The sequence below is a fragment of the Crotalus tigris genome, unplaced genomic scaffold (assembly GCF_016545835.1).
Source record: "Crotalus tigris isolate CLP2741 ecotype Arizona unplaced genomic scaffold, ASM1654583v1 scf7180000019137.2069052, whole genome shotgun sequence".
NCBI classification, from domain to species: Eukaryota; Metazoa; Chordata; class Lepidosauria; order Squamata; family Viperidae; genus Crotalus; species Crotalus tigris.
This window is the reverse complement of record NW_024097395.1, coordinates 628,881-643,774: the sequence shown is the minus strand read 5'-3', so window position 1 is coordinate 643,774 and position 14,894 is coordinate 628,881.

Below are 14,894 nucleotides of genomic sequence, written 5' to 3'. Positions count from 1 at the left end.
AGCAAAACAATCCCATTTCGGACAATGGATTTGCTTAACAACTATGGTGATTTGTTTAACAACAGCTGCAAAAAAGTCATAAAATTGGGTTGGTCATGTGATGACCCACTTTAACAACTGGCATGAAATAAAACTGTAATTCTGGGCTCAATTACAGTCATAAGTCGAGTATTACCTATACTGTTGACTGTCTCACAGGACAGTGGTAAGTTGTTGAGATGACATACGGAAATACTTCAAATGCAATTTGAATTCTGTACATTTACAAGTACATTCCAATTTACAATTCTAATTCTGACTAATAGAGAAGAAGTGACAGAGGGAGTTGGGCGAAAGTGACCACGTCATACTGGAATTTAATATAACATAAACACTAGCAATAGAAAAAAATCCAACCAGTGTTTTGAACTTCAAAAGAGCTGTCTTTAACAAACTCAGAGAAAACCTACGAAAGATCAAATGGATGAAAATCCTAAAGGGGAAAACAACCCAAGGAGCATGGGAAACTTTGAAAAATGCGATCATAAAAGCCCAGACCAGCACAATATCACTGAAAAAGAAAAACAAGAAATTCAAGAAGAAACCAGCATGGCTGCATAAAGATCTCTCTGACAAACTGAAAGACAAAAAGAATAAATACAAAAAATGGAAAGAGGGGCACATAATTAAGGCCGATTATTAGCAGACAGCCAGAACATGCAAAGATGAAGTCAGGAAAGCAAAGGCTCAGAACAAACAAAGACTTGCAAGAGAAATCATGGATAATAAAATAAGGCATTTGATAAAGTAGACCACAACCTACTCCTTGGTAAGCTAGAAAAAGGTGGAATAGACAACATCACCACCAGATGGATCTGTAGCTGGCTGGCAAACCATATTCAACGAGTAGTCCTCAATGGCACTACATCCACAATGGGGTACCACAAGGTTCTGTCTTAGGCCCAGTACTCTTCAATATCTTCATCAATGACTTAGATGAGGGAATTGAAGGGGAAATCATCAAATTTGCAGATGACACCAAACTGGCAGGAGTAGCCAACACCCCAGAAGACAAATTCTGGATCCAGAAAAATCTTGAACAATAGGCCTATCCAACAAAATGAGTTTCAATGTGGAAAAAGGCAAAGTTTTACATTTAGGTAGGAAAAATCAAAAGCACAAGTACAGATTGGGCGAGACCTGGCTTAAAAACAGTAACTGTGAGAGGGACTTTGGCGTCTTTAACCATGAGCCAGTAGTGAGCAGCAGCAGTCAAAAAAGCTAATACAATCCTGGCTTGTATAAACAGAGGCTTAGATTCAAGATCATGTAAAGTATTAGTACCGCTTTATAAAACCCTAGTAAGATCACATCTGGAATACTGCAGCCAGTTTTGGTCACCATATCACAAAAAAGATGTTGAGAGTTTGGAAAAAAAGAAAAGAGCAACTAAGATGATCAAAGACCCGGAGACAAAAACATATGAAGAACGACTTCAGGACTTAGGTTTGGCTAGTCAAGAAATAGGGGAGACATGAAAGCAATATTCCAGTATTTGAGGGGCTGCCACAAAGAAGAGGGGGTCACATTATTCACCAAAGCATCAGAGGGCAGGATAAGAAACAATGGTTGAAAACTGATCAAAGAGAGAAGCAACCTGGAATTAAGGACAAACTTCCTGATAGTGAGGACAATTAACCAGTGGAACAGCTTGCCTCCAGAAATTGTGGGCACTCCATCACTGGACATTTTTAAAAAGAGGCTAGACAGGCACTTGTCTGAGATAGTATAGGTTTTCCTGCTTGAGCAGGGGGCTGGACTAGAAGACATCCAGCTGTATTCTATTCTAAAGTGCTGCCTTTTAAATTGGTGTGGCAATGAATTAATACATTAATTGCTCTAATCAGTGATGGGATTCAAATATGTGAACAACCGGTTCTCTGTGTGGATGCCACTTCTGGAAGTCCATTCTGGGCCTGGGCAACAAAAAAGTAGCTACCAGTTCTGCTGAAGTGGTATAAACCAGCTGAATCCAACCACTGGCTCTAATTCATCTTTAGACTTCCACATGAATGAAACTGAGAATAATTTCAGCTGCATGAATTTCAGTTAACTGCCTCTCAACTTGCATAAAAATCCCTTAGTCAGGAGGTGAGGATGACTATCAAGCTTTCCTTAAACGTTCATCTTGCACCATCTGCTGGTTTCTTGGGGTTCTGCAGGCCTTTGAATAAGTATTATAGTTCCTTAGTCCGATGTCATATCTGAATCCTATCAATTGTACTTTTAAAAATGTATCTGTAACAAATATAGAAACATCTATAATGATCTGCTTAGTTGCAGAAAGACAGCATAAATCCGATGAGTTGAAATTGTTTGGAGACAATGTAACGTAACTTTTCTCCAGATTCAATCAGCAGCCCTCTCATTGTGCAACCGTTGTGTTAAGGTTGGGGAACTTGTGACTTGTCTGATGAAAAATAATAATATACAACTGATAATTGAGGGACATTGGAAATTACAGGCTAGTAGCAGTGGCATACAATGCATTGAGGGCGACAGATGCTGTTCTGATCCCATGAGATATATATATGAAATTCCACTTCTTTTATTATTAAGTTTAAGGTATGAAAAAAAAAATGAATGCAGATCATTAACAACATAAAGAGAGCAATCTAAGCTAGACAAGGGAGGAGAGATCAAAAAGGCTAGTGTTTCTCAACCTTGACAATTTTAAGGCATGTGGACTTCAACTCCCAGAATTCCACAGCCAGCAATGCTGGCTGTGGAATTCTGGGAGTTGAAGTCCACATGCCTTAAAATTGTCAAGGTTGAGAAACACTGGCCTAGACTGACATGCAAAATAGCACAAGGCATTTAGACCCATGTAATATTCAGTGATATTCCTGAAATTCCACTCAGCCAGGGGTGAGGTAGAGGTGGTAATTAATGACATCACAATGACCACTTCACTTCTTGGGCCTGTCTGGTTGTGACATCGTATGTATGTAAGGGGTACAGTTTGCATTATAGCACCTGTAACACCTGACAAAATCTTCAGATTCTGTAGGCGTGGTGATTTAACTCCTCTTAAGGCAGTATTTTTCAAATTTGACAACTTTTAAGATGTGTGGAATTCCAGGGAAGCCTGAGAGTTAAAATCCACACATCTTAAATGAGGGGTCCTTGGTGTTCGCTTACCTTGCTTGTTTTCTTTGAGATGTTTCATTACCTAACTAGGTAACATCATTGATGTATTTTCGTTACCTACTTTGGTAATGAAATGTCCGCAAGAAAACAACTAAGCTCAGAGGGCGTCAAGAACCCCTCATTTTAACTCTGAACTACAAATATTCTCCTCTATCAGTAACACATCTTAAAAGTTGTCAAGTTTGAAAATAAGGACTGAGTGGGTAGTCATTCTACCTCTAGCAGACATTTTGTACCTTATCTATCCACAAACCCATCATGTCACTTTAATATATTTTATCACGATGTAAAAAAAGATGTTGAGACTCTAGAAAGAGTACAGAGAAGAGCAACAATGATGATTAGAGGTCTGGAGGCTAAAACATATAAGGAACGGTTGCTGGAATTGGGTATGTCTAGTTTAACGAAGAGAAGGACGAGGGGGGACATGATAGCAGTGTTCCAATATCTCAGGGGCTGCCACAAAGAAGAGGGAGTCAAGCTATTCTCCAAAGTGCCTGAAGGCAGGACAAGAAGCAATGGATGGAAACTAACCAAAGAGAGAAGCAACTCTAGAACTAAGGAGAAACTTCCTGACAGTTAGAACAATTAACCAGTGGAACAACCTGCCTCCAGAACTCATGAATGCTCCAACACTGCAGGTTTTTATGAAGAGACTGGACAGTCATTGGTCTGAAATGGTATAGGGTTTCCTGCCTGAGCAGGGGGTTTGGACTAGATGACCTCCAACGTCCCTTCCAACTTTTTTTATTATTATTATTATTACTATTATTATTATTGTTATTAAGTTCCACTGCCATAGAGACATTCAACATACAGGTAGTTCTCGACATATGTCCACAACTGAGCCCAATTTTTTTGTTGCTAAGCAAGGCAGTTATTAAGTGAGTTTTGCCCCACTTTATTACTTTTTTTGCCCCAGTTATAAAGTGAATCATTGCCATTGTTAAATGAACAATGCAGTCATTAAGCAAATGTGGCTTCCCCCATTGACTGCTTCTTGGAAGCTGGCTGGGAAGTTATAAATGGTGATCGCATGGAGCAATTCTCATAAATATAGGCCAGTTGTCAAGCACCCAAATTCTCATTACATGCAACGGTCAAATTACAAAGTGAAGCTTATGCAGTCCTAATTTATAATGGAAGGTAAGAAAACTCAGTTCTGCTATCGGTACAGTATATTTTGCTGAAGTAATAAGCCAGGTGCTGAATCATCAGAGGGACTGATCAGCAGTTTGGAAACAGAGATTACAGATTCCCATTTTGCCCTTTTGATGGGTCTGACAATCTGCCTTTTCTCGGCAGACATCAGTTTAGTTTAATTATACTGAGGGCTACGCAAATTGGCACTTTCCAATAAGGCTTACAATATTAGTGACCTAAAAATAGCCCTCCAAAACATATTTTATTACATTTATAAAAGGATTTCCAAAGAACATAGCAAAAATCTAAGTAATGAATTTATACTGACCTATTCATTAAGTAAGTTCTATGCTGCTTTTCACCAAAGACTGTAGAGTAGCAGATATAATTAGAGATTAAAATGAAAAATAAATGCAGTCAATCGATTACAGAATTGAATAAGCAGGACCAAAAACAGCAAAAGAGGCAGATCAATTACCAGATTAAAGTAAGATAATGGACATTGTAGAATGACCTCATCACTAAATCAATCAACTAAGTTTGCCTGGTGCTGGTGTTGTAGAAAATGAAAGACTTGAGTCAGCTCTTTCAAGGAAAGGGAAGTTTATTGCGCAGGTTCAGAGAGCCATCGTGGCTAAAAAATCTGAACAACAGACTGTGCATTGATGACCATTTTTATAACCCTTCAGACGGGGTTATTTCCTGAGCAGGTCACATTCCATACATGGTTACATTCTATAGTTCCTTATTCTAACATAGGAAAACTACTAAACAGATCTATAATCGATAGTTCCTCTTTTACATCGTAATGCTTTTAGCAATCAGTAATATATCAAGTGTTAAGCAGTTTAGATACACCATGTGATAAGCAGTTGGTAATATATCATGTGTAGAGCTAACAACAAGCCGTCTGGCCATTCTAAATTTAAGAGCTGTCTGGTAAGCAAAAACAAACCTCCCTTTCACACACATTCTTTGTCGGGCCATCTGCCTTTTATACACATTCTTTGTCGGACCATCAGTATTTTCCCAGGTACCACTTTACTGGAAAGTCAGCAAATTTGGGGTTAGGCAGGGTTACCTCAAAATGATACTTCAGATATGGATTGTCAGCTTTAGAACACCTTAGAAAAGAGTTTTCAATGGTGAAGAAAGAAGGCTTAGTTCATATTTCTTTATCCTATACCATGATGATTTGACTTACTGCATTCATGATGGCTTGATTTTATGCATGGACTAAGCTAATATAACTGTATAACCAACATAAATTATAATTTCTGGCTTAGCATTATGTGACTATTATCAACACAAGGACTAGACTTATTTAAAGAAAGTGCTCTTTCACCAGCAAGGTTTCATGCTGTTCATAATAAAGAGAAACAACATGTTGAACGGGCTCTGAAAATGTCGGCTGGAAAGTAGCTGTTTAATGTGAAGTAAGATACAATGATTATAGCCAGTCTCAGTTGGAAATTTGTATGCCTATTGACAATGTAAGTATCAGTAGTTGTGTAATCTCTCACTATTGTACTGTTGAAAGAAAAGTCTTCATCCTGGTTCATCCAAGCTGGGAATAAATAAACAACATGGCGACTGCTTTAGAAAGAAGGTTGCAGTTTATTGAAGAGCCAGAAAGATGGTTCTTGCAGGAAAGAGGAGAGAAAAAGAAGGCCAAGCATATGTGGGAAGTAGGTTTTTATAACCTCTGAAACCTTTTGTTTGGAATAGTTTCCTGTTCCTGTTTTAGGCTTTGAATTTTCTGTGTCATGTATTCTGACCTGAATCTGGGTGTGCCTTTCTGGTATTCTTGATGGTGATGGGTTAGTCTATAATAATAATAATAGTAGTAGTAGTAAAGTTGGAAGGGACCTTGGAGGTCATCTAGTCCAACCCCCTGCTCAGGCAGGAAACCCTACACCATTTCGGACAAATGGCTGTCCAGTCTCTTCTTAAAAACTTCCAGTGTTGGAGCATTTACTGCTTCTGGAGGCAGTCCTATTATCATATCCTGCTTCCCTGGTGATGGGGCTAATGACTCCTAGAGTTTGGGTGGGGTATGCAGATTTTAGGTGTCTTTGTCTTCTTGACCTCCTAGCTGGGGCCTTTCTGATGGGTTACATCTGCATTTGGACAGGGCTGGCTTCTGCTTGGGACAGAGAGACTTGGGGGCAGGGTTGGTTTCTGCTTTTAAAATCCTTTTGAGGAAATATATTTTTCTGTCCTTTTAATATTTCCTTCTCTGGGGGGGAGGGGGCTGATTTCCCTCAGTACCCAACAGTGCTTTTTTTGTATTAAAAAAAAAGGTGCCAGAACTCACACACGTCATGCAACCCACCTTGCCTACCCTACAAGGTTCCATCCAAAAAAGGTGCCGGAACTCCGTTCTGGGCGTTCTATGACAAAAAAAGCCCTGGTACTCAAGTTCTTTGTTGTGTCATTCGTCCCAATGTGGTGGAGGAGGAAAGGGTAATAATCAGCAGGTCTGATTATTTTGGTTAGGTTTTCAGCCACATCTCAACCTTCCTGGATTGTATGTCCGGTTTGCAAATGGATGATTCTATTCCTATTACCAACACTCACCTTCCTTTTTTGGTGGGGCTGCAGTCTGGAGTGCTTTTCTGTTTATCTCTGGTGTGTTTGTTGATGTGACTTTTTTAAGGGATATTTGAAGTGACTTTTTTAGGGATATTTGAGATTGTTTCTTTGCTAGGCGTCTGCATGTTTTCTTTGAGGAGGAGGTTGTGGGTCTGTGTGTTTCTATCTAAGGGGAGAAATCGATTGCTCAGTTTTAGTGGGGCTGTTTCTGGTTGGGTTGGATTGAGCAGAAGAGGTTTGTTAGTTGTATGCTGCTTCTTTCTTTGAGTATTGTGTTTCCTTCTATGTGTGACATACCTCCATTTGTCTTCCTCCAAGGGTTTATCAGTAGGATCAAATCCTCTGGGAGTTATTTCTTCATTAATTGGTTTGGTTTGGGTAGAGCTTTCTTTTGTATGTTGGGGTTTGGCTAGAGTTGCCTCTAAGTTCCTTACTTTTTCCTCCCGTAGTTTACATAGTTTACATCTAATCCATGTATAGTTTGGGGGTTCTTTGGGCATAAGCATATACATGGAACATGTATTACATATCACAATATTATCGGTCACCTGTTCCATGGGTTTGTTGTTTGAAAATCCCTCTTGTGGGTTGGTGGATGTGCTTTGCTGTTAGCCTTGTTTCTCGCTTCTCTGTTCTAGGTAATTATGCCTATTTTTTTCTATCCTTTTTTTTCTGCCTATTTGTTTTTTTTTGCCTTGTTATTTAGGTATAGATAAATGTATATGGCAATATGCCCTTTGGTTTTAATGAAAAAAAATTGCAGTTTATATTGAAGTTGGACTTCCGGTTCCGGTTCGCAGCAACTCTAATAGTATGGGGAGACTCGTCTCCTCGGCGGCTAGCCTTCCCTCCACCGGCCGACTCTTATACGGGTCGAAAGTCGCCCTGGAGGGTGCAACTTCTGTCGAAGAGGTTTCAGCTCGGCTGCAGAGGAGCGGTGGCTCCTCCAGCTGTCCGGGTGATCTCTGAGGGCCGACGGAGATCGGCCAGTAAAATGGCCGATCATCCTGCTGCTTCAAACTACAAGTCAAAAACATCTAAGCTTTAAGAGCCCCCATGGTGAATCCGGGTGAGATTTTTCCTTGTTACTCTCTCTACTTGACTTTGTTTTTTTGCCTGTAAGAGCCTTGTTGGAATTACTTCCCTGGCTAGAGAAAGCAGCTTTGATATTTTTGGGAAAGAAAGCGTTTTATAAGATTAAATTTTACTTTAATATTTTTGGGGATACAGAAATCTCTCTCTTTTTTGTTCTGCTAAGAACTGTACTATTACCTGGTGTTGGAAGATTATTCCTTCTTTCACACTATAATTTTAAAGATAGAAACAAAGCAATGCTGTCTGGAAAAGATTCTTTTTTAACTTACTGAGGACATCTAGTGGTGAAAATTTAATATTGCACCTTCTGGTTATTTTTTTTGAAGTAAAACCAGACCTGACCTTCAAATCATTTCTGGAAAAAGATAAACTGAGCTGTGGGAATTGTGCGGGTGGATATAGATTAACTCTTACCAAATACAGCCTCCACAAACAAAACAAATAAACAAAACAAAAAACTATTACTAACTACTATCAAAATGGAGAATTTGCATTCACAATTAAACTATAAGCTTATATTGGAAAAGATACATGAGGCCACTACAGAAATTTGTACCATACTGAAAGAATCTACTTCAGAGCTAAGATCTAGAAATTTCGTTTCAAACATTCAAATGGATGACCAGACTACACTTGACTATTCTACAAACCAAATTATATTAGAAGAGGAATCAACTGAGATAAAAAAGGAGCTTGTTTTGCCTTACAAACCTTTCATCTGTAACTTTGAGGAACAGAAGAAGCAAAGATTGAGAGTTGAAACTATAAAGCAACGATATTTTAAAGAGGAGAAAAAACAGACGTCTGATGCAGAGGATGGGACTTCTATTTCTTCAAAGGCCATCCCAAGCAACAAAAATAGACTTGTTGATTGAAAGGGAAGTGTGTTTATGGAAACCTGCCTGGTACAGGAAAAAAACTAGAATTAGACTTAAAAGAGAAATTTAAAATTGTGTAATGATTAAAAGGCAATACTGGATTTATGGATTGTTTTAAGGATTAAGATTCAGAGTTAGAAGCAACTAAATACAGGAGCATGATTATTAGAATAGATATTTTAAACAGATTAAGAATGTATTGGATTGTATTTATGTAGCGTTTGGGAAATATATGAAAATTATTATGTATTGGAAAAATGATGACTGTTTAGATTGGGATGTTTTTAATAATTTATGGAATGTTTTAAATTAGTAGGATGGATTTCTTGTATGACAACAAAGACATTATAAGCCATGATAAGTAATTGGAGAAAATTTGAACTTTGTTTAATGAATTTGAATGAATTAAGGTTTAATATTATTTTGTTATTTTAAAGAGATGAATTGACTTTGGGATTACATATATATAGGGCTGATCAATATTTTATTGCTATTAGGATATCTATTGTATAGTGGAAGAAGAAATAAATGAGGGATGTGAGAGATTAAGAATTAGAATGGATAATTTTTTGTTTCAAATTTAAACTATTGTAATTGTAAACTGATAAAGTTATAATACAGGTTTAATAGTGATAGAAATTTAAAATAGAAATGGAATATTTAAATGTATTATGTTAATTGAGGGGAATAGGGAGGGGATAGTGAAATTTATTGAGTTGTGTTGTTTATATATATTTTTACTTTTGAATGTTTGACCACCCAACCACCACGGTGGGTCCTGGGTATTTTTTCTTAAGAATTAAAAAAAAAAACCAATAAAATGTCTTTTTTTTAAAAAAAAGTTAATGTTGTTGTTGTTGAAAATTTTTAAATTTTTACAAAAACAAATCCCCTTCCCATACCCCCCCCAACCCTACCTCACCCCCCTCCTCCCCAACCTCCCCAACCCTCCCCTGGACTTCCCAGAGCTATGTACAGGCTTAATTGAGAAAAAAACTTAAAACACTTTTAAAACCTAAACAAATTTAAATACAATCATCATTCTATATAAACTCCCTCCAAAAACGCAAATTTAAACATTACTTTCTTTGAATATCTATGCCTATAATATAAAATCTAATTTCTCCCTCTTTCTTTATCCTAATACAAAAAAATAAACATATAAACCTTTGTTATACCATTAAAACTAAATACTCTTAGAAAACTTAAAGTAAATACATATTTCCTTCAATCTTCATAATCTTCTCACCTATCCAAAAAAAAAAAACTTAAAAATCCTAAACAAATCTAGACACATTTAGTTAAACAAATTATTTTCTCTTAAAAATATTAATAATAATATTTAAAAACTTGAAACACTTTTGAATCCTAAACACATCTAAATACAATCATCATTCTATATAGACTTCCTCCAAAAACACAGATTTAAACATTACTTTCTTTCCTAAACAAATCTATACATTTAATTAAACAAATTATTTTCTCTTAGAAATATTAATAATAATATTTAAAAACCAAATTTAAGCATTACTTGAAACTTAAACAAGTTATACTCCCTTCGAAACACAAATTTATTAGAATCCCCTCACTGAAATAAACAAATTATAATCCCTTCAAAACACAAGTTTAAACAATATTATCATTAAAGATTTAAAACTTAAAGCTGAAATATATTATTATCCCAAAACACATGTTTAGACATTACACAAGACATTTTCCAAAAACGATATAAGTTTTACTTCTCCCACAATCTCAATAGTAAACTTCTTGTCTAAAGTTCTCATTCAATGTCCATAATTTTCTGTCCAATAACCAGTTGCATCCACTATAAACACAAACTTCTTATCTAAAATTTTCATTCAATATCCATAATCTTCTGTCTAATAGCCAGTTGCATCTACTATCAAAATCAATGCAAAGTCCTTTGCAACCATCTCTTTCAGATCTCCTTGCAAAGACTCTCCCAGGCCTCTGATTCTTAAGGCATATTCCATTTGTCCATATTGGAGCATAAGAATCTCATTTTCCATTTCTTTTTCCATACTTTCAATTTTCCCCTCCATTATATCCACTTTTTCAGCTACCTCTTCCACATGGGAGTTCACCTTTTCAAGAACAGAAGCAACTCCTTCTAAAGCCAGAACAAAATCTTGTCTCAAGATCTTATTATTTTCCTCTAAAATCTTTTTCATTTCTGCCCTAATTTGAATTATAACATCTCCCATCATGTCTTGCAAATCCTTCATAGTTATTAGCTGACCCCCAGAAGAGGGTGAAACTGTTGATTTAAAAGCTGTAGAAATACCTGGACGCTTTGGAGCCATCTTAGAGAAAAACCTTTAGTCCTTCTTAAAAAATTATAAAAATTCCTTCAAAAATCATAACTCCCTCCAAAGAAGGTCATTATAATAAAAAGAAAAAAGGGAAAAAAAAGAAGAGAAAAGGAATTAAAAAAAAGCTTTACTCCTTCTTAAATTGCAAAAATTAAACAGAAAAAAATCCTTCAAAAAAGGGTCATTACAATAAAAAGAAGGGAGTTCAAAGGAAAAAAAAAAAAGGGGGGGGGAGAAAAAAAAATAATTAAATAGAAAAAGTCCGTTCCAAAAAAAATACTTAGAAATACCAAGAACAACCATTCCAATCATAAGAAAATAAAAAGAGAAAGGGAAAGGAAAAAAAGAGAAACACCAAAAGGCCTGCCGGTCAGCATTCTAACTTCCAGAAAAAAAACACCGAAAGATTTGCCGATCGCCATTTTACTTTCCCTTTCAACAAAGAAAGAAAAATAAAAAGAGAGAATAAAAATAGAAACAAGTCTTAAAACTTAAAATCCGAATAAATCAAAGAAAGCAAAAACTAAATCCTCTACTCAGCTCTGTCCGTTTATAAAAAAAAAGCACTCACCAGTTCTCTTTAAGCACGGAGGTGTTTGCAGCGGCTCGTTTTGTCCCTGAGGACAAAAACAGCTGGGAAGCGGAGACAAGTCTGAACTCCGTGGGAGCACTCCTTTCACCCCCCCCCCCAAAAAAACTTGGGGGGTGCAAAAGAGGCTCTACCACTATTCAGACACTCTCTACCCCCCCCTTTGCCCGGGAGGGGGATTTTGAACCGCTGAACAGCTGGTGTCTGCTGTTCATAGCGGTTCTTACACTTACCCAGGAGAAACGGCTACAAAGTAGCCGCCATCGCACGCGCAAAATCCACCGGAAGTTCAATGTTGTTGTTGTTGTTAGTTGCAAAGTCGTGTCCGACCGATCACGACCCCGTGGACAACGTTACTCCAGACCTTCCTGTCCTCTACCATCTTCTGGAGTCCATTTAAGTTCACACCTACTGCTTCAGTGACTCCATCCAGCCATCTCATTCTCTGTCGTCCCCTTCTTCTATTGCCCTCAATCTTTCCCAGCATTAGGCTCTTCTCCAGTGAGTCCTTCCTTTTCATTAAGTGGCCAAAGTACTTGAGTTACAACTTCAGGACCTGGCCTTCTAAAGAGCAGTCAGGGTTGATCTCCTCTAGGACTGACCGGTTTGAACGACTTGCAGTCCAAGGGACTTGCAGGAGTCTTTTCAAAAGTTAATGTTAGGACAGGGCTATTTAACGAAGGGAAGGGCTGTTTTCTCTTCAACAAGGGATTTGCTTTCTTGCTTTCTGTTCTCTGCCTAAAAATTCATCCCTATCCTTCCTTTTCTTAATTTGCTCCTTATTTATCTCTATCCTCTCCGCCTTGTTTTTTTTGACTGCCTTCCTGTGCTCAGCCAGTCTTTCTAATTGCCCCCAGTTGCCTCCAGCCGTTGCTCCTCTGAAGTCTCTTCTAAGTTCAGCTAGTTTTTCTGTGCTGAGCTGGTCTTATAGAGCTGGGCAAGTTTGCTAGTTGGTACATCTTGCTGTTTTCTAGCAATAAGAATTAATAGTTCTCCCAAAGCTACCTTTTGAATAGGAGCAATTTCAATTTAATTTCTGTTTATTAGCTCCTTGGGAAATTCAGGCACGATTTGGATTAGGAGCCTAAAACTGTTAAAATCATGGAAACTGATACTACAGTATTCTTTTTTTTTTTTTTACAAATTTTATTTATCATACAGTTAAAAAAAAACATTGGATTTAATGTGACATTCTAGTATATACATTCTTATCAGATTATTCCATTTTTTACAATCAATTCTTCCTCTACATAAACATCTAAGTTTTATATACAACACTTATTCTAAAATAACATATATTTCTATCTTAACATTCATCTTTAATCCCAACCGTCCTCTTCAAATTCCTCCAGCCGTAAAATTTATCCCAGGTTTCAAAATAAACTGATCCACATTTGTCTTTTAATATCATTCTGAGCCTGTCCATTTCCGCACATGCTAATATTTTATGTATTAACTCTTCCTCTGTGGGAATTTCCTTACTCTTCCATTTTTGCGCAAAAGCAAGCCTAGCTGCAGGGAAACTGATACTACAGTATTAATGCAAATTATTTTATCTGCCAAACACCTTGGTGTAAAAGGAAAAGTATGTTAGAATATCTGGCATATATTGGGTTAAGTGCTATCTCCTTAAGAGATGGATTATGGGAAATGCAGTTTATCTAGTCAGTCATCCCATGTTAATGGGTCAGTGGGAGGAGTTTCTAAAGGGCATTGGGAGACTTCCTGGACACAAGCCAGTTTGGAATGTTTTTGTCTAAAGAAGGGCCTGGGCCATCAAATGTCACCCGATGACCCTGTGCCGCTATAAAGATGGTATGGAAGGAGAATCATTCTTTCACCTATAGGAATGGACAAGAGATGTATTATCAGAGGCAATCGTCATGAATGCAAATAATCTATCTGATTAAATATGTTTTTTGTTCCAGGAAATTACAGACCTATCTGCCTGACCTCAATACCTGGGAAGATTCTGGAAAAGGTAATCAAACAACGAATCAGCAAACAAAGTCATTACTAAAAGCCAACATGGGTTTGTCAAAAACAGATCATGCCAGACAAATCTTATTGCATTCTTTGACCAAGTGACAAAATTAGTGGATTAGAGGAATGCTGTGGATATAATTTACTTGGACTTCAGTAAGGCATTTGATAAAGTAGATCACAACCTACTACTCGATGAGATAGAAAAATGTGGGTTAGACAGCATCACCACCAGATGGATTCGTAGCTGGCTGACTGGCCGTACTCAGCATGTGGTCCTCAATGGAACTGCATCTACATGGAGGGAAGTGTGTAGTGGGGTGCCCCAGGGCTCTGTTCTAGGCCCAGTGCTCTTCAACATCTTCATCAGTGATTAGGACAAGGGGATAGATGGGGAACTCATCAAATTTGCGGATGACACCAACCTGGCAGGAATAGCCAACACTCCAGAAGACAGGCTTAAGATACAGGAGGACCTGGGCAGACTTGAACACTGGGCACTATCTAACAAAATGAAATTCAATGGTGAAAAAAGTAAGGTTCTACATTTAGGCAAGAAAAACCAAATGTACAGGTATAGTATAGGGAGTACCTTGCTCAATAGTAGTAACTGTGAGAGGGATCTCGGAGTCCTAGTAGACAATCACTTAAATATGAGCCAGCACTGTGCTGTAGCTGCCAAAAAAGCCAACACAGTGCTGGGCTGCATTAACAGAGGGATAGAATCAAGATCACATGAAGTATTCATACCACTTTACAATGCCTTGGTAAGGCCACACTTGGAATACTGCATCCAGTTTGTACCACAATGTAAAAAAGATGCTGAGACTCTAGAAAGAGTACAGAGAAGAGCAACAAAGATGATTAGGGGACTGGAGGCTAAAACATACAAGGAACGGTTGCTGGAATTGGGTATGTCTAGTTTAACGAAGAGAAGGATGAGGGGGGACATGATAGCAGTGTTCCAATATCTCAGGGGCTGCCACAAAGAAGAGAGAGTCAAGCTATTCTCCAAGGTGCCTGAAGGCAGGATGAGAAGCAACGGATGGAAACTGATCAAGGAGAAAAGCAACTTAGAACTAAGGAGAA